The sequence below is a fragment of the Centroberyx gerrardi genome, chromosome 24 (genome assembly GCF_048128805.1).
Source record: "Centroberyx gerrardi isolate f3 chromosome 24, fCenGer3.hap1.cur.20231027, whole genome shotgun sequence".
NCBI classification, from domain to species: domain Eukaryota; kingdom Metazoa; phylum Chordata; class Actinopteri; order Beryciformes; family Berycidae; genus Centroberyx; species Centroberyx gerrardi.
The window spans coordinates 11,047,157-11,070,403 of NC_136020.1; the positions used below are offsets into that span (position 1 = coordinate 11,047,157).

General features: G+C 44.9%; 1 protein-coding gene across 1 annotated transcript in view; it reads left to right on the top strand.

The window, feature by feature from the left end:
* Nucleotides 1-347: 347 nt before the first annotated feature.
* plxna4 (plexin A4) overlaps nt 348-23,247 on the top strand; it is a 251,739-nt gene continuing 228,839 nt past the window's right edge. The window contains exon 1 of the mRNA XM_071916007.2: nt 348-725. The gene's annotated coding sequence lies outside the window, so the exon portion shown is untranslated. The remainder of the gene's footprint in view (nt 726-23,247) is intronic.

Sequence of the window (23,247 nt, forward strand, 5' to 3'; positions counted from 1 at the left end):
CAGACCCGACATGTCACTGCGGGCGAGTCAGGAGGAGGCTTGGTAAAACAAGACAGTCGCCTCCCGCGCCCCGGCAAAGCGCCATCGACTCCAATCCCTGCCCAGTCTCTGGATCCACTGCGAAGCCGCAAACTCAGGCAGCGCACCTCTCTCTCTCTCTCTCTTTCCCTCCCTCCCTCACTCCCTCTCTCTGTTTCGCACTCCGCCGCAGCACCCACAGCGCCTCAGTTGAGCAGGAGCACCGCACTGAGTCACATCTATACACACACACACACTCTTTACACACACACACCCGCGCGCGCGCACACACACACACACACACTCACACAAACACAGCCTCCTGCGGTATCCCATACGGCGCAGCGGCTTTTTCAACGGCATACCAAGTGCGTCCTCGCCGGGGGATGGGAGGTGCTCCTGCCGGGTCTCAGAGCGCTCGGAGCGGCGTAGTAGCTGAACAGGGTCCCGCTGATCGGGGGATGCTGCTGGGAGTCTGTTGCTGTTTCTTTTCCCGTGCAGGAATCGCCTCGCTTGTGAACTAATTACGCCTCTGCCGGGGATTTAAAGTGGAAAAACCCTTGGATCAGGATATCGCAACATTTATTTATAGGCATTTCCCATTTTTGGGGGGAGTAACAGGAGTTGGGGATTGCTCTGGACGTGCCTCTTATATCCGCAGTGTCGATGCGGCTGCGGCTGTGAAGTGATATCTGCATAGATTACAGGTAAGGAAAGAGGCTTGCCACGCCGTGAGTACCCACATCAAGGACTGTCATTTTAGGGTGTTTTGGTGTCATTTTGGCCAGTTTTTTTGGGTGTGAGGTTGCCACTGCGCCAGCCAGGTGAAGGGAGGCGTGTTGCACCTGTTCTCTCTGCGCCATGCCCGCTCTGCGCACTTTGGCGATCGGTCTGTTTTCAGTCTGAGTCTATTTGGATAGTACAGCTTGGAGAGAAATGCAGAAAGATTTTAATGACAGATCAGTTCTCTGCATTTGTGCCCTATAGTCACCGGGTTCCCCTCCGCTTGGCGCTTCTTATCACTCATGCCCTTCATCCACTCTGAGCCAGAAAGCCCTACGTGTCCAAATTGCGTTTGTGCGTCTTGCAGCGTTCAACTCTGAAGGTAAAAAAAGAAAGATTTGCCGGGGATTCCGCGTCGGATTTACGCAGTGCCTTCGGGGAAAAACCTCCTCACCCATACGTGGGACTATAGTGGTGTGCGACACATTGTAGACTATTGGTCTGTTTGGCATTTCACACACGGCTCAGCTCTATAGCACGGAAATTGGCTAAACAACCAGATATTCTGCTGCACACAGAAAAAGGAGGATTCTTACAGGGTTCTTCGGTAATGACTCAAAGAACCACTATCAGAATGAAGGATCCGGGACTGAAGAACTTGGAGCATTTCATGCATCCTTAGAGTTTATCATAGCACCATAAAGGTTCCTTGTAAAACCGTTTGAGCATGGTGTTATGAAGAACCTTTCTAAACGGGTTCTTTATAGCACCAACGAGGGTTACGCTGTTGCACGAGCCCGATAAATGATTTTCTCTCGTTTTGACAAGAGAAAATACGCTTAAACTTACTTAAACACCTTTCTGTAATGAGTGTAGATGTATAATTTATATTTTTAGATCTCACAACTCCAGCTCAAAATGCAGCCGAACAGGCGCCAAGTGCTCGCTGTGTTTTCAAGAGTCAGTCTACTGTACAGTGTAATTCGTGGAAAATGCACGTTGCATCATGCAAAATTAATTGTAACCTTAAATGGCACCTTATGGCTTCCCGGACGGGATCGCTGGGATGCGCCACAGCCTGCACTCAAAGTGTTTGAACTTGACCGATGTAGCGTAGACACAGCGCCCCAGGAATGACTTGATGTTAGGGCGACTCAAGTTAAGTTCCCAAACAGAAAACACTGTAATATTCCTACAGGGATTTATAGTGTGCCTGTGATACAGTAGTGAGTTTATAGTGACCTTATCGTACTTCATGGTATTTTATCTCCTGTGATATCACTATCATATTCCTATATTCCTATAGGGACACAGCGTTGCTAGGATAAACTTAGGGTCATAGAGTTTTTTTCCCCCCGTAAGGGTTCATTGAATAATACATTGTTGCAATGTTGGAGGATTTCTGCTTTGATGCTGCAGTACAAAAAGGGCATTTTTCACCGTTGTGTCCAAACACTCTCACACACACTCACTCCTTCATAAATGTCTTTCAAGTCCAGCTTTATTGTATATCGACTAGGTTATGAATCTAGTTTGATGTTGTACGTCTAAATGTGTTCAGTTCAGAATACTGAATTACAGATTAGTGGTAAACTTGAACAATTAATTTAGAGGCAGGTTATGGGGCACTGCTGAATTGCCATAAAACAACCTTGGTGACTTTCATTTACCCAATACCAATAGGCTGTAGGTGTAGTTGAATGGGAAACATTCATAGAGATATCACCTTCCTCTTGATTGTTCCGCACTGTCCCCTGTGTTGGAGTCCTAGCGCACAGAGTAAGCCAAGAGATTTGTTGAACTGATCACTTAGCTCTGAAGATGGGCAATTTTTCCCATAGTTATGACCAACAGTAATGATGCATATGTTCTGTATAGCCTACTTTGTTTCCCATACATTGATTTTTGTCCCCCATTCCTGTAGGCGAGGTTATTCATCCCCTTTGCCTCAAAAAGTTGGCTGTGGATCATTTCCTGGCTTCAGTGTCATCTATACTTGAAAGGGAAGGGCTGTCGGAGCTAGATCTGATTTCCAGGCATTCAGGCAGGGAGGAGTGCGACAGCGCAGGCTCCTTAGTACACAGCTCTGCCTCAGCTGTGTAGTGCGATGTAGGTCCTTGACTCCGAATGCGGCTTTACACTTCGTCTCCCTCCTCTCTCTCCCGCTCCACCGCTCTCCCCTTCCTCACCTCCCTCCCTCCCTCTCGTGTGCCTCATGCACAGAAAGCAGCTGCTTCAGCCTATACAAAATGCAGAGCCGTAGTACAGCAGTCACACTGAGTGCTGTGAGCCCCTCTCCCTCTATCCACCTGCACTCCACACTCAATGCATCAATTCAGTCTCACCCTACCAAACCCTATTTGATATCGCACCATACTTAATGTACACAATTGTGTTTCTTGTTACGCAGATGCTATATACATCTTAGAAACACAGTGATTAGTATACATAGTGAGTAGTGTGTGTGTGTGTGTGTGATGATCCCACCAAAAGGGATGCTTGTGTTTAGTGCTCAACGGAGTGTGGCTGAAGGGAGGGGGCTATATGCCGGAGAAACCATGAGGGGCAGTGTGGCTACACAGGCCTGTGCAGCGCTTAGATTGATCCCATTCATTGACATCAGTAGTGATTTTGTTTTAACAGTGCAGTACTTTTACTGGATAGCACATGTATCAAATATTACCATAGCAGAGATTAACAGTGTATTTATAGCATTTATGTATATTCACACGTGTTATAGGGTCACTTGAAAAATACATTTTGTGATTATTGGTTTTCATGCCAGATGCATACAGTCAGTTGTTGCATTTTGAGAAGCTGCAGTTGCATCAAAGTCACTGTGAGGGTTCTTTACTGTAATAGACAGCTGAAAAGAAAGTTTTAATAGTGAGGTATTGCTGATTGACTCATCATTCATTAGCTGCCATTGAAATGTGTGTATCCGGGGGATGGTGGGGTAAAGGAGAGCAGCTCGCCCATAGGGCGAGGTGGCTCTACCTGCAGGCTGCTGGAGTTCCTCTGCCTGATTGTGTGCATTTGTGTGTGTGTGTGTGTGTGTGTGTGTGGATGTTAGTATGTGTCTGTCCTTGTTTCTTAGTGTTTGAGTTTGTGCACTTGTCTTGTTATGTGTGTGTGTGTGTGTGTGTGTGTGTGTGTGTGTGTATTCTCTTGCCGTCACTGTCTCAAGGGGAAAAACATTTAGTCCCAGCACAGTTTGATAATCCTATCTCATCTCTGTCTCGCCCCCTCGTCCCTTCACCACATTCCAACTCAAAGCTGGAGTCTTCGAGTCTGTAAGGGCACTTGGCTCTATTCTTTCTCCCTCCCTCCTTCCCTCACTCCCTCACTCCCTCTGTGCTGTCCATCACAGCCTGCCTATAGGAATTGGAACAGCAGCCTTTATCGGCCTGTAAGCACCTCGCATTGACATACTACCCTCTGTCTGTCGGCCAATGTTACGGCTACAAGGCTGGAGTTTGGACCCAGAGAGCGCGGCCTTGTCAATATTATGGCTCGCTAATGGATAAACTCTCACTCCAACCTTGGCAGTACAGACATTTATTACATTTTGGGGGTGGTGCAGTTACAAGAATAAGCTCCATAGAAAATCTACGCAGCGTTTTTATGTCAAGGAGGGAATTATGAATCAATGTGAATGGGAAATCATATAGAGATTCTCTGTAGTGATATAAATGCCTTGTAGCAGTAAAGGCGAGAATCAGCGGAAGTGTGTGTGTGTGTGTGAGTGAATGATGCGTCTGTGACTGGCCTGGCTCAGCCCTATGTGAATACTCTCGGGCCAGAGAGACGTGTCGTCATGTCAAGCTGAATGATGTGTCTGTGGATGGGACCTGAATGGAGCTCTCTGTTTGTTCTCGCTCTCTTTTTCTGTGTGTGTGTGTGTGTGTCTCATTCTCTCTCTGTTGCTCTCTTTCTCACTTAATCACGCACACGCACGCACACACACACACACACACAAACACACACCCCCTTCTGGGCTGTGAGAGGACTACCAGACACAGGCTAGTGTCCAATTAGACCCCCTCCTCGCCCTGCCACCAAACACCACAGAGAAGATGGCCAATTGTGTTTCCTCTGTGTCACCAAGTGTTCCTCCCAGCATAATCTGTCTCCCATATTTCGGGACAGTCAGACAGAAAATTCTTTAACAATTGCTCTGGAGCTAAAATAAAATTGGATTTGTAACTTTTGGGAGTTTTTTTCCCCCAGCCTCCACAATTGAATGTAGAGTATTTTGGTTTACTTTGTTTGGATAGATGAAGAGCGGCATGGGTGTTAGGTTGAGAGCTTTGAACAATTCGTAATTGAAGTTAAATTTTGGAAGTATAAGCCTATTTTCTATTAGTTGGCTTGGACCTTTGCCTGCCACATAAAACCTCCATGTTTGTTATCTTGTTTCTCTACAGACTTGAGCCTATAGTGTGTAGGAGGTTTCAAACGTATTGTACGATATAAGATTAGGACTCTATTATGTTTTAGTTGACACTCCATTAGAAAGATAGTATCAGTGACTGACGGCTTGATGGTTTTGATCTAAATTCCAATTTAGGAAGGGGGGAGGATTCCATGCTACATTAAGAGAGTAATTGCTTACAAGTATGTAATTAACCCTTTGGTAATGCACCGCAGAGCTGCATATTGATGTTTGCCAGAGCAATGACAGCAGAGATCTGAAGTGAGGATCTCCAAACAATAGGCACAGTGAATTCTATGGGGAGAAATCAATACGCGTCACAGCGTACAAGTTAATGAGAACCTTTGTTCTCCTCTGAATTGGTTTACTCAGCATATGTGTGATGCCTACAGAGGAGATATATATTTGTGTGTGTGTGTGTGCGTGCGTGTGTGTGCAGTGCACACTCCCCGCTGTTCAGAACTTCTTTTTTCATCTTGGCAGCCAGAGTCCTATTAAGCCGTCACGTGCTTTTATAATGGGGACCAATACATGTACATACTATATCACAGTCGCACCACTTTCATTTCCTCCCTCCAGCTTTCTCTCATGCTTCCTTTCATCTTTTTCTCAATTCTTCCCTCTCTGACTGTTTCTGCCTCCAGCTCTCTCCTCCCCTATCTCTCTGCCTCACTCTTAAGCTGCCAAGCACATAACTTTATCTGTGTGTGTGTGTTTGTGTGGGGTCGGGCAAAAAAACCCTACTGTTGTGACATTGGAATGACCTATGAGGAGGGAAATGAAGCGAGAGGGAGACAAGGAGCGTAGCTGTTTTAGATGGGAATCAAGGAGACATGGAAAGTCACCAACATACCACTAGGTTTGCCAGACTGCTGCTTTTGATAAGACCATATTAGGCGTTTCTCCCAGGTCTCTATGATTCATACGGAGCCGTGAGTCTGATATATAAACAGCTCTCTTTGATGCAGCGGCAGATGACACGCTGTGGCATATTGGCTCTTATGTTTGCGTGTGCCAAGCCGAGCATGACAAGCAATAAATTAGTTTTGTTTCAGATGCATGAAATGATGAGAAAATTGCAGACGGTCTTAGGGCATTTTTTTTTCTCTCTCTCTCTCTCTCATTTGCTCTCGCGCCGACGCCTTAAGTCCACGCAAGGATTAGGCCCCTAATTCTGTTTTCATCCTGCCTGTCGCAAAGAAGCATGGGTATGCATGCTTAAGTATGTGCACATGCGCCGGCACACACACACACACACTCACACACACACACACACAGATTCTGTGTTATTAATCCATATCAAGCAACACCTCGGAGCTCTCAATCTCTATCGTAAAAACCTCACTCCCAACACATCAACCATGCGTTTATATGACCTGTAATTCATCCAATAGGAGCTCCTGCTCCTGTTCGCACCATGGCCTCGGAGCACTTTTAACCCCTTGGCTATTTTCTCATCACTCCATACCTTCAATATCAATGCACTCTTCCATTCTTTATGAGTGAGATTGCAGGTAGTGAACCGTGCTCTGATAGTATGCTGCTGAGGCATGCAGCTATAATGGATTTCAATGTGTTGTAATAGTATATGAATCATTAGAAGCTTATGTCAGGATTACTGCAAGTTATGCGTCTGAAGCAATTACCTTATCGCAGCTGGAAGTCTGGGTGTTGGATGTAAGGCATTATGAGGTATTCCATATGTATAGTAAATACTGTACTGAATGGAATCAAAATGAATGTCTTTATATTGTAGGCAAGTGGTTTAAGTCTAACTTGTATGATGAGACCAAATTTCCTGACCTATCGAATTATAAAGTTCTATTAGTGCCTGACTTTTTTCGTCAAAACTGAGTTAGTCACATAAACCTATTCTGTGAGTGCCTTTTGAAAAGGATTATTTTTGAGTCTGTAATTTCAAAAACAATGGGCCCATCTCCATTTAACTTAATGGATGCTGAAAACTTCGAAGCTCAATATCTCAAAATGATCCTGAAGGCAGATGGAACTCTATAATTCTACGCTCATGCAATAGCTATATCAGTATTTAGTGTAGCGCTACTTAAATTGCCATATCAAATGACTACATTATATTAGATTTTAAATAGGTTGCCTTTATTGAAGTGTAGTGCGGCTATAATTGCTAAGTGGTGGCAGCCTCCTATGGGTCTTCTTACGTAGTCCTGACAGGATATCAAATATACTCACAATGTGATTACTGTATCTTTACCGTATAACATCGTTACGTAGGAGGAGGGGAAACCAGCAGATGACCAGAGGATTTATGGATAATGGCATGTCTTACCAGTCCCCCCCCCCCCCCCACAAACGCTCTCTCTCTCTCTGTCTGTCTCTCTCTCTCTCTCTCTTGCCCCCTCACTCACTTATTTCCTATATACGCTGTGTCTGTGGTGTCAGGAGGCATCAGTATGCAGTGTTACCACAGTAATTGTGACACAGCGGGCTCAGGAAAGACCCCCGCTGAGCTGAAGCCAGAGGGTGGGGGGATCTGCTTTACTGCAATACCCTCCCCAGCCCCCCCCACCCCACCTTCTCCCTCCTCCCCCTCCCCTCAGGGTATATCATAGTCTAGCAGCATAATGTTGCGGATGTTACAGAGAGATTTAACAAGGCTTACACTGGGTATTTTCATGTTATTCATCTCTGTGTGCTACTCCCATTTGAGTTTGGGATTTCGCCTTTTCTTGAGTAAATTTTTTTTTTTTCCGTTGATGGGATTTGGAATAGCTTGCGTCTGTGCGAATGCGGTGTTGCCTGATTGACTCTTAGCCAGGGCCCAACTCTCGCCAAGAAGTTTTTTGCTCTCCTGGAATAAAACAAGCGTTTCACTTGTGATTCTGGTTAAGCCTGGGACTTTTCATCATTGCCGGGTATTGATTTTCAATCGCTGTGATTAAACTTGCCAGGAAAGGTGTGACTGCACCAGAATGTGAATGTTTGGGAGCTCACCCCAGGAATTTGCTCTCAAACCTCTCGTTCTCTTCCCAAACTGGTGAATCATTGCTAATCGGAAGGGCTTGTTTACTCACACATGATATCATCCTTCAACTCTGACACAGATGTTTGATTTGTGTCATCCTTTCTCTCTCTCTCTCCCCCCCTCCGTTTTGAAGGTTGTTGGGATAGAGATCCATATGAAATGCACTTTGAGGACTTGCTGCATATTGCATTCTCAAGCGTGCATTCATGTGTGGCTCAGAGTGTGGAGAGGATCTATTAAATCTTTCCACTATAGTGACACACACCATCCCTACCTGCCGCCCACGCAACTAACTGTGTTCCTATGGCAACATGATTTGTCAACTGAGAACCCCTCTGCAGACATTGTCTTCAGTGCTGTCCCTGCCTTGAAGTATACCAGGAGGCACTGAAGAGACATGATCGGTTGATATTGAGAAGGACTTTTGACCTTTCACATGATAGTAAATGGATTCAGAGAATTAATTACTGACTTTTTCTATCCGAAGTGGATAGGAAAGCTCTCATGATTGCTGACATTCTCAGCACCGATGAGCGTGTTGTTATGGGTTAGATTCCCTAGATTAGGAAGTGCTTTAACTCACTGCAAGTTTCCATTTGGAGTGTTAATATTTATGTGCTTTTTGTCCATACTACGCTTACCAATACCATTTTATCATGTTTCAGATTCTACAATAGTATGCACTGGATAGAGTCAGGAAGGATAGTAGAGAGTGGAGATGACATACAAGCTATTTTCAAATCCATGACAATGCAAGAACATGTCATGTGCCACCAGGATGTCAAAGATGTCTTGGACCGCTGTACCCAGTGTGAACATCTCATCCCCCCTGGCCTAGTATTTCTTTCAAAGGGGAGTGGAATGGCCGCTCTTCTTTATAAAAGGACTGGGCTTTTTTTTTCTTTTCTTGATGTAGATGTGAGGGACACAGTAGGGGAGACACGGAAGAATTGGTAGCCTATGTACCCCCAGGCTAGCGGGGATACATGGAATTCCAGAGGCTGGGGTCTTTACCACGAACCCCCCTGACCCAGTCCCTGGATGACAGGCTGGGACAGGAAAGATGAGCCACTTTGTTGTATTGCATCAAACATCCTTGCTCTCGCTTTCTCCCGTGTTGGCTCAGGAAAGAGGCCATCCTCTCTCTGAGTCTACAGATGTAACTGTGGAGAAAGCATCACTTCTGAGCGGGGTTTTCATCCCTCCCTCCACCCTCCCCTCCCTTTGTGTCCATCCGTTCTGCATTGTCATGGCGATCCTTCCAGCTGAGGTTTGATTGGGTTGTTCTGGGCCCACCGGCAAATCTGGCAACCAGATAGTTCTGTGCCGTGTGTGTTGGTGTGTGTGTGTGTGTCTGTCTGCCTGTGTGTAAGTCAGTGTGTGTAAGAGGTTTTTCTCCATGTCTCTGGGAAAAGCGATGTGATGAGGTAAAGCTTGCAGAAAATCAAAGTATAAAAACGGCCACGGCCAACTGTGGAGAGACGAAAGCAGGGGAGGAGGAGCAGGAGGAAAAGAGAGAGGGGGGGGGGGGGGGGGGGGGGTGCTGGATAACAGTTTGCATCCTCTCCCCTGCAACTGAGAACCAAGGCTGAGATGGTTAGAAAGCTTGTCTGCTGTGTTTATGCCACAGGCTTTGAGCGAGGGAGTTAAAGCGAGAGGGGGAAAGTTTGAGGAGAGACAAACAGAGGGGGGTGCAGTGGGAGGGGGCGAGGAAAGGCATGTAATGGGAGTGTAAACCCACCTAAACTCATGTCAGTTTATCCACCTTTCAGTTTTTCAAGCTGATGTTCAAGCACCTTTTTCTTTATGATGTAAATTCATAGTATTTAGTGTAGCCTGGTTCCCGACTCCTGAATCGCGACCCGCCCACTCTTCAGATTACCCCTGCTCTAGTCATCAGCCCATCACAACACTTTTAGCTTCTTGAAGCAACAGATACCCACCAATAATAGGGAAAAATCAGCAGGGCTAGAGTTAGTGGATAATTATTGACAGAATGATTTTAATCGGACATTTCAACGTCCAGTCGAGCCTTCTCACCGGGCCCGGACAATGCATCTGAAAACCGGACAGTCCGGTCGAAAACCGGGCATCTGGCAAACCTACTTGATAACGTTAGCTAGCTCTGTACCTAACGTTTGGTTTGCTAGCTAAACTAAAACAGATGTTGTGCAGGGTACGTTAACGTTTACGGTAACGTTAAATGTTTAATGCTTCAGTGATGTTGAAACGGGAACTTTCGCTAACCTCTCGAAATTCTTTATATAGACTGGCGTGTCGGTCCTTAAGGTGCTACGCCAAGTTTGACGTGTTACCCCCCTTCGTCGGCAGGCACCACTCTGTAGCACTGTAACAACCCAGCTGACTGCTACTAGTGAGAGGAGGGGCTGTGGGCAGCGGTGCAGGGTGTGTGTGTGTGTGTGTGGCTAGTGGAGGCGGAGAAATAATATGTTTGATTTTTCATTAAGAGAAAGCACTGCTGGTAGTGATACTGTTGCAAATGAGTATTGTATCCGTTTCAAATTTTTAGTATCGATACTTATCGAAGTATCGATACTTTTGACAACCCTACTAGGAAGTGCATCACCATCACTACTTGAGGTAAGGATGAATATTTTCGGGCACACTGTATGCATCCTTATCAAGCCCTTCGCACTCTTCACATTCATGCCGCCTCTCTTTGCTGCAATATTTCTGCCTCCATGACTGATATGTCTCTATGACTTGCTGAAATAAACAGAATTTCAATCCCCACCTCTTTGCAATGAACATACTTTGAATAGTTTACTACTTCCTAATGTGAATTCCTGACTCTTGCTTCCTGACTCTTGCTCCATTGAGTTATGAATGAAAGTTATGTCACGCTGCTGTAGTGGACAGCATGATGTCATTGTACAAGGCCAGTGGGAGCCCTGTAGCAGCGGGGTGTGTGTGTGTGTGTGTATATGATACCGTACGCCGTCAATGGTTTACCCCGGGAAGTAATCTGTGTGTGTGTGTGTGTGAGTGAGAGAGAGTGTGAATGATACTGTAGCCTCTTCCAGAACGATGACAGAGTGGATTTATGAGTCTGTGAGTCATTTAATCATGGCCATCGTCCCACTAGAGCTCTCTTCCCTCCCCCTCTCAGATGCCTCTTTGTGCCCCGGGCCATCACAGCCCAAATATGACGCCGACGTTAGGCTTGTGTTGGAGATTTACGGCCGTTTTCTCTGCCCACTATTAAGCCCATGCTCCTACCTCTCCTGAATAAATTAATGTGTGTGTGTGTGTGTGTGTGTGTGTGTGTGTGTGTGTGTGTGAGAGTCAGCAGGGTAAAAACAAAGTATATAATTATCAGAGATTCTTAAATTCAGTGGGAGCCGTACATCTACTAAATTTCACCTTCTTATTACTTCCAGGCTTCACCTCCACCTCACTTATGGACCCAAACTAATCCATGATCCATTTACAGTTCCAACAGATGGCCGGAGAAGCATGTAATAACTCCAGCAGCTGTTTGAGTGTGAAGTGAAGATGCTCTCGTGATAGTGCTACTGTACTTATATACCATTTAGATGCTTTCATTATCGATCCACAGTTCAAGGGCGCCACCTCCGCTGACCTGCCAATTAACAGTCTTTGAGGTAGCAGCTTTTGAACTCAGAGAGAGAGAGAGAGAGAGAGAGAGAGAGAATAATGATGAGCACCCCGAGGCATGCAGTCGGGGGGATTCCTGTTTCTCTTTGCGGTCAGCAAGGAGTAATGATTGGAAGGTGTGTGTAGCAGAAAGTCGGCGTTGGATAAGATGAAGAATGGATTTTCGTATTTGTATCTGCGATAATGAGTATAAGACAAACAGCATAAGAGAGAGAGAGAGAGAGAGAGAGGGAGAGAGAGAGATGAGTTGAGTTGAGTTGGTGAAGGAGCCCTGGGGAATGAGCTCATTTATTGCTGGGATTGATAGCTCAGGGAAGAGGCACCCTACTGTGCGAGGCTCTGTTATTAGCGCTGGCTGGCTCACTGCTATGTTGATGATGCTTTGGATGTGTGTATAGTGTGTGTGTGTGAGTACGTATATTACCCTCAGCAGCTCCAGGGACACCGGGCTACCCCTCCATCTCCAATTTGTAGGATGCAGAGTGACTGTGAGTGTGTTAGTGTGTGTTCAAACACACCTTAATGGACATGGGTTGGCCATGCATCAATTTTGTGAATGGCTCCCATGGTGCATCATTCTACTCATCAGTAAAATCTACACTGTGTTCAAACCTGTCAACATTGCCATAACACAAGCCCAAAGGAGACTGTGCACTGTAATTATTGGAAATTACTGGCAATTACTACCTATTATGGCATCAGGCCAATATTAGTTTAGATGAATACATACTTTTCTTACTAGACAGTGGGAAAAAATGACTTAAAATGAGAGAAATGCAGGATTCTATTTTATTTGCACACGTATGCACACTATGTACATGTTTGATGGAGAGATGATTGGATTGGGGAGTGAACCTGTCAGGTGTTTGGTGTAGTGAACACATTGTTTCATCGCCCTCATGTCTTATGGTAATGCCGTTGGTGTTATTTCACTTGCTCTACACTGCCTGGAAGCTTTGACTCTGACTTTCTCTGTCCTTTTAAGGAAACGACACATTTCCACTTCTACTCATTTATCTTGCCAGCGCTCTCTCCTTCCCTCTCTCTGTCTTTGCTTCGTTCTCAGGCAGTAGTTATAATATAGCACCCTTCCCTCTTCACAGAGTGTGTTTGAAAATTGGATCTCTCAGCGGCTGGAAGGGCACTTTTGACACATCCTGTCAAACTATTCATTTTTCAGTTTTCTGAGACCATTACCGCAGGGCTGCAAATCTCTGCAGGTGTCGACGCTCTGTCTTCACTAGTATGTCCCACATTCTCCGTCTATCCCGCATGCCCTTTACTTAGATAATTTACACTGGATGGGGACGTGAACACGATGGCAGAGCATGACATATTTTTTTTCTAAAAGAAGAGTGGGAAGTCCACTCATTTTTTTCCAGACAGCGGGAAAGTCAAGAGCGAGACAGAGTAGAGGCGACACATGAGAGAAAGATCTGGCGGGATTTGATCCAAGGCCAGTGGGGGCATCTTAACCTCTCAACTATCGCACAGCATGGCCTACTCTGATTTACGGACAAGATCTACTGAAAGGAATGGGACTAGATGTCTTGGTGTATATTGATGCCTTAGCTTCCTCTAGGTGCAGCCGCCTTGATCTGCCAGTGTTAGATATGACATGTATCCATGTCCCTGCTGGACTCTGGTACTGTTACTGGATTGTTAGTAACTCTATCTGTGTGCTCTATTCTCAAGCAGGTCACCAAGCAGCAGATAGACTAGTTTCTAAGTAAGGATGTGTGCTAGTAGTTAAAGTATTTTCATTAGGATTGTATCCTTCAGAGACATCAGATCTCCAGAAAACAAACTTTTCAAGACTTAGATAAGATAAAGGTTGTCATTGATGTCCATGCACTTTTGACATTTTTAAAAATATACTATCAATGATTTGGCTTGGTTCGCGCCACTAGAAGAACATTTTCTACCTGTAGGAGGCAGTTAAATGTGAATTACAGAAATGAAAGAGATTGCAAACGAGTAGGGCACTGCGTACTTGGATGCTGGTCGACTGACCTCATTCCAGTTGTGCGTAGTAAACCAGTAGCCGAGATCTTTAAGACTCTTCCTCATCACCACTATGGATTATAAGGGGAGGCTGTAATCCATGTGGCTCTAGCAAACCAAATCAACCACTGCACTGATGAGACCCACAGATGTGCATGGTACTCCTGTTTGTGTGTGTGTGTGTGTGTGTGTGTGTGTGTGTGTGTGTGTGTGAGGGCCAGTGATAGGATAGGAGAGGATAGGATCGGATGGATTAATATGACCAAAGTCCAAATCCATGTCCTTTGTACTGAGCTCATCATCACAGCACACTCGTACTTCACCACACACATTTGCACTTGCATGCACACACATGCACACCTCATGCACACACCCTCACACACTGGCTCATACCACACAGGCACACAAACAAAAAAAAAATTGAGTGAGAGATGGAGGGAGAAATTAAAGCAGCAGTTTAACGGTTTATTATAATCACCACAAAGCCTTGTGATTATCAGGCATTCATGTCTAAGAAGTTAATCTCAGAGGTCAAGTCTGCTTTAGCTCGGTAAGAGGGAGAGAGGGAGGGAAAAGAGCGGAAGAAGGAATGAGAGGGAGAAAGAGACAGATGAATGGATGGAGAAAACAGATGAAAATAGACGGGAATATCCATGCACAGAGGGATCGATGGCTGGTGATCACTGACTTGATTTGACACATGGAACATCCCAACACAGAACTGGGGCGGGCCTGATCTTGTTTTGAGTGTCTCAGCCAGAAAACCTGATTTGCCCGTCGGGCGACTGCAGAAGCAGCTATTTTGGCGTGTAGAGAGAGTGGGGTTTTTTGTCTGCCTGGCGCCACACAAGCTGAAACCAGTTAGAAATAAGCAACATTTAGACAGTGTTAACATTGAGTAATATCTTGATGTCTGAGAGTGAATGATAACGTATTAGTAGGTGTTGAAAACCAGTTGATGACAGCTTGACTCACGCAGTGCTTTACAGTAAATGATGATTGATTCCCATACATGGCGAATTAAAAGGGTGAAAATTGTTATGTCAAGCTTTTACAAAGGGATTTATTCCAGGAGATGCGATGATAAATGAATCGTCTGGGAAGTTGTGCTGCTGACTGCAACTGTACTTAAGTGTTTTGAAAGTAAGTTGTCAGTGGTTAGTTGAACAATAGGAGTGTCTGTTGTTCAAGGTCGTGACAGTGGTGCTGCTGTGGGGCACTTGACAGCTCTGTGGGCTCCTTTGTTCTACATAGCCACATTTGACTACAAGCTATACACTGTTTTTTCACAGCTTTTCCATTAGGCTAATCTCCTAGATCTGAGCGTATTCAAATGTTGGGGCGGCGGTTTCCACATGGTTTCCCTCAAGGCACCAACAGTCACTGGCTTGTCTCATCCTGGATCCCAGATACCCAGCCCCTCTGCAGCCTTCCCTGAGGCTCTGAGCGTGCGTGTGCGTGTGTGTGTGTGTGTGCGCGCGCTTGGTTGTGTGTCTGTGTGTGTTTGTATGTCCTGCCGTTTCTCTGCCTCTTTCCCTCCCTTTTTTCTTTTGACTCTGTCTCTCTCTTCATCACACAGCCTCCTTCCCTCTCCCCGTCTCGCCCCTTCTCTCCATCCCTGGGCAATGTTTTCAATAGGCTTCACCATCCCACTCCCCCCATAACCTCCACCGCACGGCCTTACATAAGCTGTTTATTATGAGTTGGGGGTATAAAGTGTGCTGTGTGCAGAATGGAGCGTTATGATCCCTGATTTATTACCTGCCTCAGTGGCACTGACACGCCTGGGTATTGCTAGCAAGCGAGGGAGGGAAAGGGGGAGAGGGACGGGGAAACAGAGGGACACAGGGAGAGGGAGGAGGACAGGGAAGGGAAGGAAGAGGAAGAGTTAATGGGAAAGAAGCGTCACCTCCGCTGGAAATCAAATCTTACCACTATACTCACCCGGCCCAATTGCGTGAAAGTCTCAGCTGATTTAAACCTCGGAGGTCACACCACGTGTGTGTGTGTGTGCGCGCAGGTGCACGTTTGGAGGGGTTTGTTGGTTATATAGACGTATGTGTGTGCACGTGTGTGTGTGGACAGTTGTTGCCGTTGAGAGAAGGTGTGCTTATGACGCCACTGTCAACTCACATAGACACACACACTTCAGCACCACCAACACTATCCTGCCTCATAAATAACACAGAGAGCAAAACCATTTCAGCCTCTTTAACCAAAACACACACACACACACAGCACACCACTCGTCTCTCTCACTCATACTGCAGCAAAACATCCAGTCTTTCAGCTTCAAGCAAACTACGACTCATAATTAATTACTGTGTCAAGAGAAAAAGGGGTACTGGAAACCAGAGATGAGAGAGAAAGAGAGTAAGTGAGAGAGAGAGGGAGAGGAGGAGGTGGGGGGGCATTTCATGAAAGGAGACGTAGAACAGTTAACGGAGGATTGGAGGGAGATAGAGGGAAGGGAAGAGGGAAGGGTGGATGGATGGAGACAGAGAGGGAAGGACGTGTTGGGACTTAAGATGGTGCTGGTCGGCAGCCGATGGAGGCGAGAGCTGATTTGTCTACACGGCCCTGCATTCCTGTCTGCCCGTTAGCGCGGGGAATAAGGGAATTGGGAGAGAGAGGGAGAGAGAAACAGAGAGAGAGAGAGAGCTAGAGGCTTTGAATTTGTTCTATGAAAGCAGCTGTCAGACAGCGCCTAGCAACACCGTTTAAGAAGGATTCTTGGCTGCATTTATAGTAATTACTGCAAAATATCACTCCGCTTTTCTGATTCAGAATGAGACTACGCCACAACATGGCTATAACCAGGGGGCAATTTGAAGGATGATAGAGATGATATCTTCTTTGTTAACACAAAATATGTCATGTATCCATCTTGTTAAATATAGATAAAAAGGAGAAATTAAAGCCCTACTGCACTCATCTCATCACCACATTTGAATTTTTAAGCTTTTCTGAAAACACTCCATCAGAAAGTGATTGTGATTATCTAATCCTTGTCAAAAGCAGTCAAAATTAGACCCCCGGTGTGCAGCAGGTGGACTGGGGTGGTCATACAGCTGCACCTGTGTCAATTGGCAGGAATCAGTCATTAGGCCTATTTTGCATCGCAAACCAATGACTTGCAAACCAATGGCCTGTGTGGAAAATCATCCAAATAGCTTGTAATATCACGGGAGCTGGACTTTATGATTAATAAATGCTTTATCTTGCTTTGCTATGTATACAAATTCATGTTCATATTGAGCAGTATCACCTAACTTTGGCTGCATTGTGTACAGTATTCACAAACATTTCTATCATAATCATTCTTAACATCATTATTTGCTCCTCCTGTGTGATTACGGTCCCTAATGCCCACTGATGAGTTGTTTGTGTCTTTGTCGGGACTCGGTCATCCTAATTGAATCCAGGGCATCATCAAGCTCCCCCTGTAATGGCCCTCTCAGGTCCCCGCCGTGTCCTCTGGAACACTGAGGCCCCTCCCATGCAGGAAGTCGGCCACAGTCTAACCCAATAAGAGCGAGGCGCTGACGGCGGGCCAGTGGGCTCTTCAACAGTCCTCCTAATGACATTAGAGCCTCTCGATCTGCGCTGATGATAACACACTCCACCAATCTCAGCTCGCATCAGCACCCACTGCACAAAGACCCAGCCCGAGCCAAGAGTGTGTGTGTTGAGTTTGTGAGTGTGTGTGTGTGTGTGTGTGAGTGACAGTGACCTTACCCTGGAACCAAGGACTGTATGAGTGCTGTACTCCCTCAAGGACTGTGTCGTTCTCCACTCGTGTTGCAGTGTAGTAACGCAACCACTGACAGGAACCAAAGACGCAATGCAGATGGACAATTATTTTTGTATAAAAACGTGCTGGAAGGCCTTGGCTCTGTTTGCATGTGTGTTTAGGCAAGCGAGTGCGTTTGAACCTCAGCCTTCTAAGGAGGATTAGTAGGTCTCAGATGTGAAAGAGGGAGAGAGAAGGAGTGGAAGAGTGGAAAAGAATGAAAGAGATGGAGCGAGAAGAGGGGACGGGCAGATGTCAGCTATTTCTCTGAAATCCAGAGGGGTTGTCCGGTTGGATCTTTGCCTAGGCCGCTGCTTTGAAACGCTTTGAAATACTCCAGGAGAGAGAAAAGGAAGAGAGGGAGAGATGGAGAGCAAGCCAGCAAGAAAGAGAGCGAGAGTGTAGCCTATGTGTGAGGGAGATATGGTGTTTATGCAGAATACATTTGTTATTAACAAAAGGTCCAGCCGTTCCCCATGGCTGGATATATAGAATGCATACACACAAGGCATGTTTGGAGCGGTTCAGTCGCACTCTGGAGTGTTTCGCCTAGTCCTTTAGTTTGGTTCATTCGGGCTAGGTGAGAACAATGCCATTCGAACTGGGGAACAAACCAAATAACCGCACTGAGATGCATGAAATTCCAGGCCTCAGTTCTCTTCCAGGCAGACTATGGTGCGGTTCATTAGGAGTGAGAACTTAATTGTACCAACTACAAGAAATGACCCCAAACATATGGTTTTATGAGTATGTAGATTTTTGTTCGACTGTCATATGGTTTTTTGAGTTTAAAGAGATAGATGTTGACATCTGATAGCCAGATCAGCTTGGAAACCCTAGCATAACAAAACAAACCTATAGGGCTGAACTGATACTTATATTTAGCTATTTCTTCATGTGTTCGTAACTCCTATGAACACCTGAGATGGTAAATTATGTCAAAACGCACATACAGGTCCAGCATGCTTAGTTTAAGTTGCTGGGACCGGAATCAGATTTGTTTTGACTCCCCCTGCTCCTCGGCTGCCAAAACCTGGAATGACAGGTTGCCAAAATTATGTCGAAAATAAACAAGGTACTACTTGTGAGCAGAGCAGGGGGAAAGGCGTGGAGTGAATTTGACGACGGAACGCACGTTCCGGTTCCGAAAAAATAAATACAGACCCATACAGACCAGTACCAGTGGCTGTGCCAGTTTTGGCTGCTTAAACAACTGGTTCGGTTCGTTTTTACACTAAAGTTTGCCGGCTAGGCGGTGATAGTGCTTAAAAATGGAAAACTCCACCAACTGGGAAGCCGGGCCACACTAAACAAGCGCACAATCAAATAACAGGTGCAGACAGTTTAATCCACAGTGTATCATATATTATCTTTGAGTTAATATGAATATAATCATTTAAAAAGTTACCTATAGACAGCCTTGTAGGCCTACAGTCCCGTAACTTCTGAATAAATATAGCCTACTGCTCTATTCTAACTGACGCACATGGAGGCAGGAGGATCAATCTCATGAGGGGAGGCAGACCACCAGAGCTGAGGTGATTAGATGATGAAGAAAGTTAATAAAGCTAAAATAATTGTATTCCTGCTTTTGCTAAAGCTTTTGTTGATGCCATCGTATAAAAACGATGGCCATCTCCTCACTGGTACCCTTGTACACAATAATATCATTCAATTTAAGCAAGTCTCAACGTGGTGCATTCATGTAGAACAGATAAGCACTACTGTGTCAGAGCCATGTGGTTATCTGAAATTAATCAACACCCCTCCAGCCAATCAGAAGCAAGTATTCATCCAGGCCATGTCTAATAAATATTAATAGATAATATTTTGAGAGCTGACTTTTTTTATGTCATGCTTCCTCTAGCAGGAGGAAGATGAGCCAGTTTTGAGGGAAGTGGCAGAAAATATGAGTGATAAGATACAATCACCTAAACGGGGAACATATGAAACAAGTGAATTGTATTTTTCTAATGTCCATTCTATCAATATAGCAAAGAAAACAAGAGATTGAGGGAGACAGCAGAATGCAGTCATATGGTCTAATTTGTTCTTGAGGATAAATAATGATAAAAACACCATTAGAAATTGGCTTCCAGCAATAAAATTAATTGGATCTCAAAAAAGATCTAGGTAGGTTCTCCCAGTGAATTCTGGCCACTGGTACCACTGCTTGTGAGTCCATGTGACTTTTGTTTACGAACCCTGTTTTGCTTGCAATTGGGCAGGGTGAACCTAAACATATCTAATTAAAAAATGCAACAAAGTAAACTTTTCAGTGATGGTTCAAACCAAAGAAAACAAACTCTAGGTGTGATGGCATCCTCAGATTTACTTCACCATGTGCAGCTGGTCAAAGAGTCCTGTTACACACATAGTGACACTTACAGTAGCAGCCATTGTCCAAGTCCCCCCAACATAGATCAGTTCATCGCTACTGCCACTGCTCCCAAAAAATTATCTTGGAAGTGGAGCAGCCATGAACTGTGAAAAATGTACATCTTACCAAGTCATTTAGTCTAGTATTAAGTCTTAAAATCTTATTTTTCCTCTGCCTATGTATGGGATGAGATGCTTTTATTTTTTTTGTAGATGCAGATTTTAAGACTCAGTACTAGCGTAAAGGATTTGTTGAGATGGATCTTTTTTGCGGTGTGCTGCAAGCTTGTAAACACTGGGATGGTTACTACATCTATACTACATAATGTTTTAGTCTCTGTCATTCTGTTTTTCATATGAGTATGATATATACCAAGTTGACAGTACGATCCTAAGCCTTTCTTTGTAATATCAACAGCTCTGTTGTGGATTAGGCCTCCTAACCCTGATCTAGCCAGGGTATCTGGTGACAGTAATCCATGCTGCTAATCCACGTCTTGTTGTAAACACCAAGGACACCCTCCACCATCCCTCTCTATCCTCTCTGTCCTTCCTTCTTTTTCTTTTCTGCTGCTGCCTTCTTGAGAGGGACGAGCGTACCATCTGTTTTATGTGTGTATCAGCAGGGGTTAGCTTAGCCTGATAGGCGTGTTAGACCTGATCACTGCATCACTGCTTAAGTGTTTATGTGTGTATACAAGTTTATGTGTGCGTGTCTAGATGCTAGGGCTGCACAATTCATCATAGATAATTATATATTGCAATTTTCCGTTTCTATGATTAGTAATCATGTAATTTGGCGACATTGATGTGTCATACTTTTCAATTCCCCTGAAAGTCCTGGTGTAGTGTATTAAGTGCTTCCATTATGCGTGACTAGTCACAACCTTTGAATGCAGCGATGTGACTGAAACAAAACTGAGGATGGAGAAGCAGGCAGCTCTGGTGGGAAAGAAAGAGAGAAACTTTAGACCATCTTTGGAAAAATGTAGCAGCAAGCAGTGTGGAAAATAATGGATAGGTCCAATGTTAGACAGGAAAATCCTTTTCCCCGAGTCTGAACATGGAACTGTCATTTGGAGATACTCTGGCTTTGAACATGATGACGACAAACAAGAACAGATCCTGTTCAAAGTTCCCCTTAGGGTTGTAGCTGCGCCTCAAAGTAATAAAGTAGCAATTATTTATTATTTGGATTTTGTAAATATGGACCACAATAAGAGTAAGACAGTAAGAGTGAAAGCAAGACTTTCTAGCTGCTGCTGCTTTGAGTAATACTCACTGAAACGCACTGAAAAATGTGAAAACTTGTTAAGGTGCAAAAGTGCCATAAAATAATTTTGTTTCCTGAAATAACAAATTGTGATTATCGGGATTAGCATTTTTGCCATAATTGTGCAGACCTACTAGATCCATACAAGGACATATATGGTGATATTTGCGTGCATGTTTGTGCATGCTCTCTCAGTGTATGTACATGTGTGTTAGCTTAGCCTGATAGCCATGTGAGAGCTGATCATTACATCACTGCTTATATGTTTTATATATGTGTCTCTATATGTGAACATTTATGGTCATGTTTGCGTGCATGCTTGTAATTGCCCTCAAGTAATTTTTAATTGTGTAAGTGTGTGTACGTGTGTGTGTGTGAGTGAATGTGTGTGTGTATCCTCTCCTGTGTGTCAGCCAGAGTCGTAATAATGAGTTGGGAATCCTCCGTGTTCTGTCCCATGTTAATACTCTTATCCCTGTAGGCAGGATCAGTGCTGGGTGTACAGTATATGTGTTGTTGTTTGGGTTCTCTCCTTAGCTACAGCTTCTCCTCAGCCGCGTGCTTGGATAGTAAAGAGACTAGTGCCTTTTTCCCCAGCCAGTAGCAAGCTGAAAAAGCCTTCATTCACTTTGTTGTAGTTTAATTTGGATTTTGCCAGTGTTGTAGTGGGGGGTATAATGTGTTGTTGTTGCTGCCAAGGTGTAATGCCAGTTTGTGTGTGTGTGTGTGTGTGTGAGAGAGAGAGTGGGGCGCATTCCAGCTCTGTGTGCTTGTGGGGTTTTTATGCAAGAAGTGTGGGTTGGGGTGTGTGTTGCTGTGTGTTGTCGGTCTGGGTGTGTTTGTGTGTGTATGTAGATTTTGTTTTGGTGAGCCCCTGTGCATATGTGAGAGTGTGTATGTGTCTGTGTGTGTGTGTGTGTGTGTGTGGATTATGCTGGGTGAGTGCAGGGACACTGTTTTCCCCCAGCCCCAGTGTGTGGCTGCGATGCAGAGTGACGCGTACTCCTCTGATCAGTGCCAGAGCTCAGCGGGGGTTTGGGGAGTGTGTGTGTGTGTGTGGGGGGGGGGGACTCGGGACTCGGGACTCCACTACTCCAGTCAGTACATCCACTGATATGGGACACACATCTCTGTCTGCTTCTCTCTCTGTCACTGTCTCCCTCTCTCTTTTCTATCTTGCTCACTTTTTTTTTTTGCTATCTCACTCTCAATCCCACACTTGGTCTCCTTAGTTTTCTCCATCTCTCTCTCCATCCCTCTTTCCCCCCATCCCTCCCTCCCTCCATCTCCCTATGCTCAGCAGATGGACACAGCGCTGAGCGACCTCCTGGTTGTATTAAGTGCAAGACGGGCTCATAATGTCTCCATTATCTCGCTGAAAACTCGCCGAGCTTTGCTTCTTCTTCACGTTGCATGGCTCGGTGCTATTGAACTCTCTCTGATTCTCTCCTCGTTTCATTGCTCTATCTCTCTTTCTTGCATCTCTGCCATCATTGTCCTTTTGTATCGCAGTCAAGTCTGTTTACCTGCTGTGCAATTATCTTAATCTTTGTGTGTGTGTGTGTATGCGTGTGATTGTCATTATTTCACCTCCATTCACCCCACGACAGATTACTCTAGATAAAAGTGTGCAAAGATCTGTTTTTTTCCTCTATGAATATAAAGGATTATACCATAATTACCCTACTTCTTACTCACTCATAATCTCCTAATCCCATTTGACTCATAATGTTTGAGTATGATAGTTATTTTTGAATGTTTTTACACTCTAGGAAGTTAAGCCGTTTACCAAGGACTTTGACAGTTTCTTCATTTCCAACTCATTTCTTCGACATAAATGCCTCTCCTCCTTCAAACTATCAATAGCCAGAGATTATTTTGTCGAGGCTTGCTTTTTGTTATGTCTGCTCCAATTGTCATGTCTGGCCTCCGCTCTCGATTACGCGTTCATCGCCAAAGCAAAATGGCTTCTGACATATCCA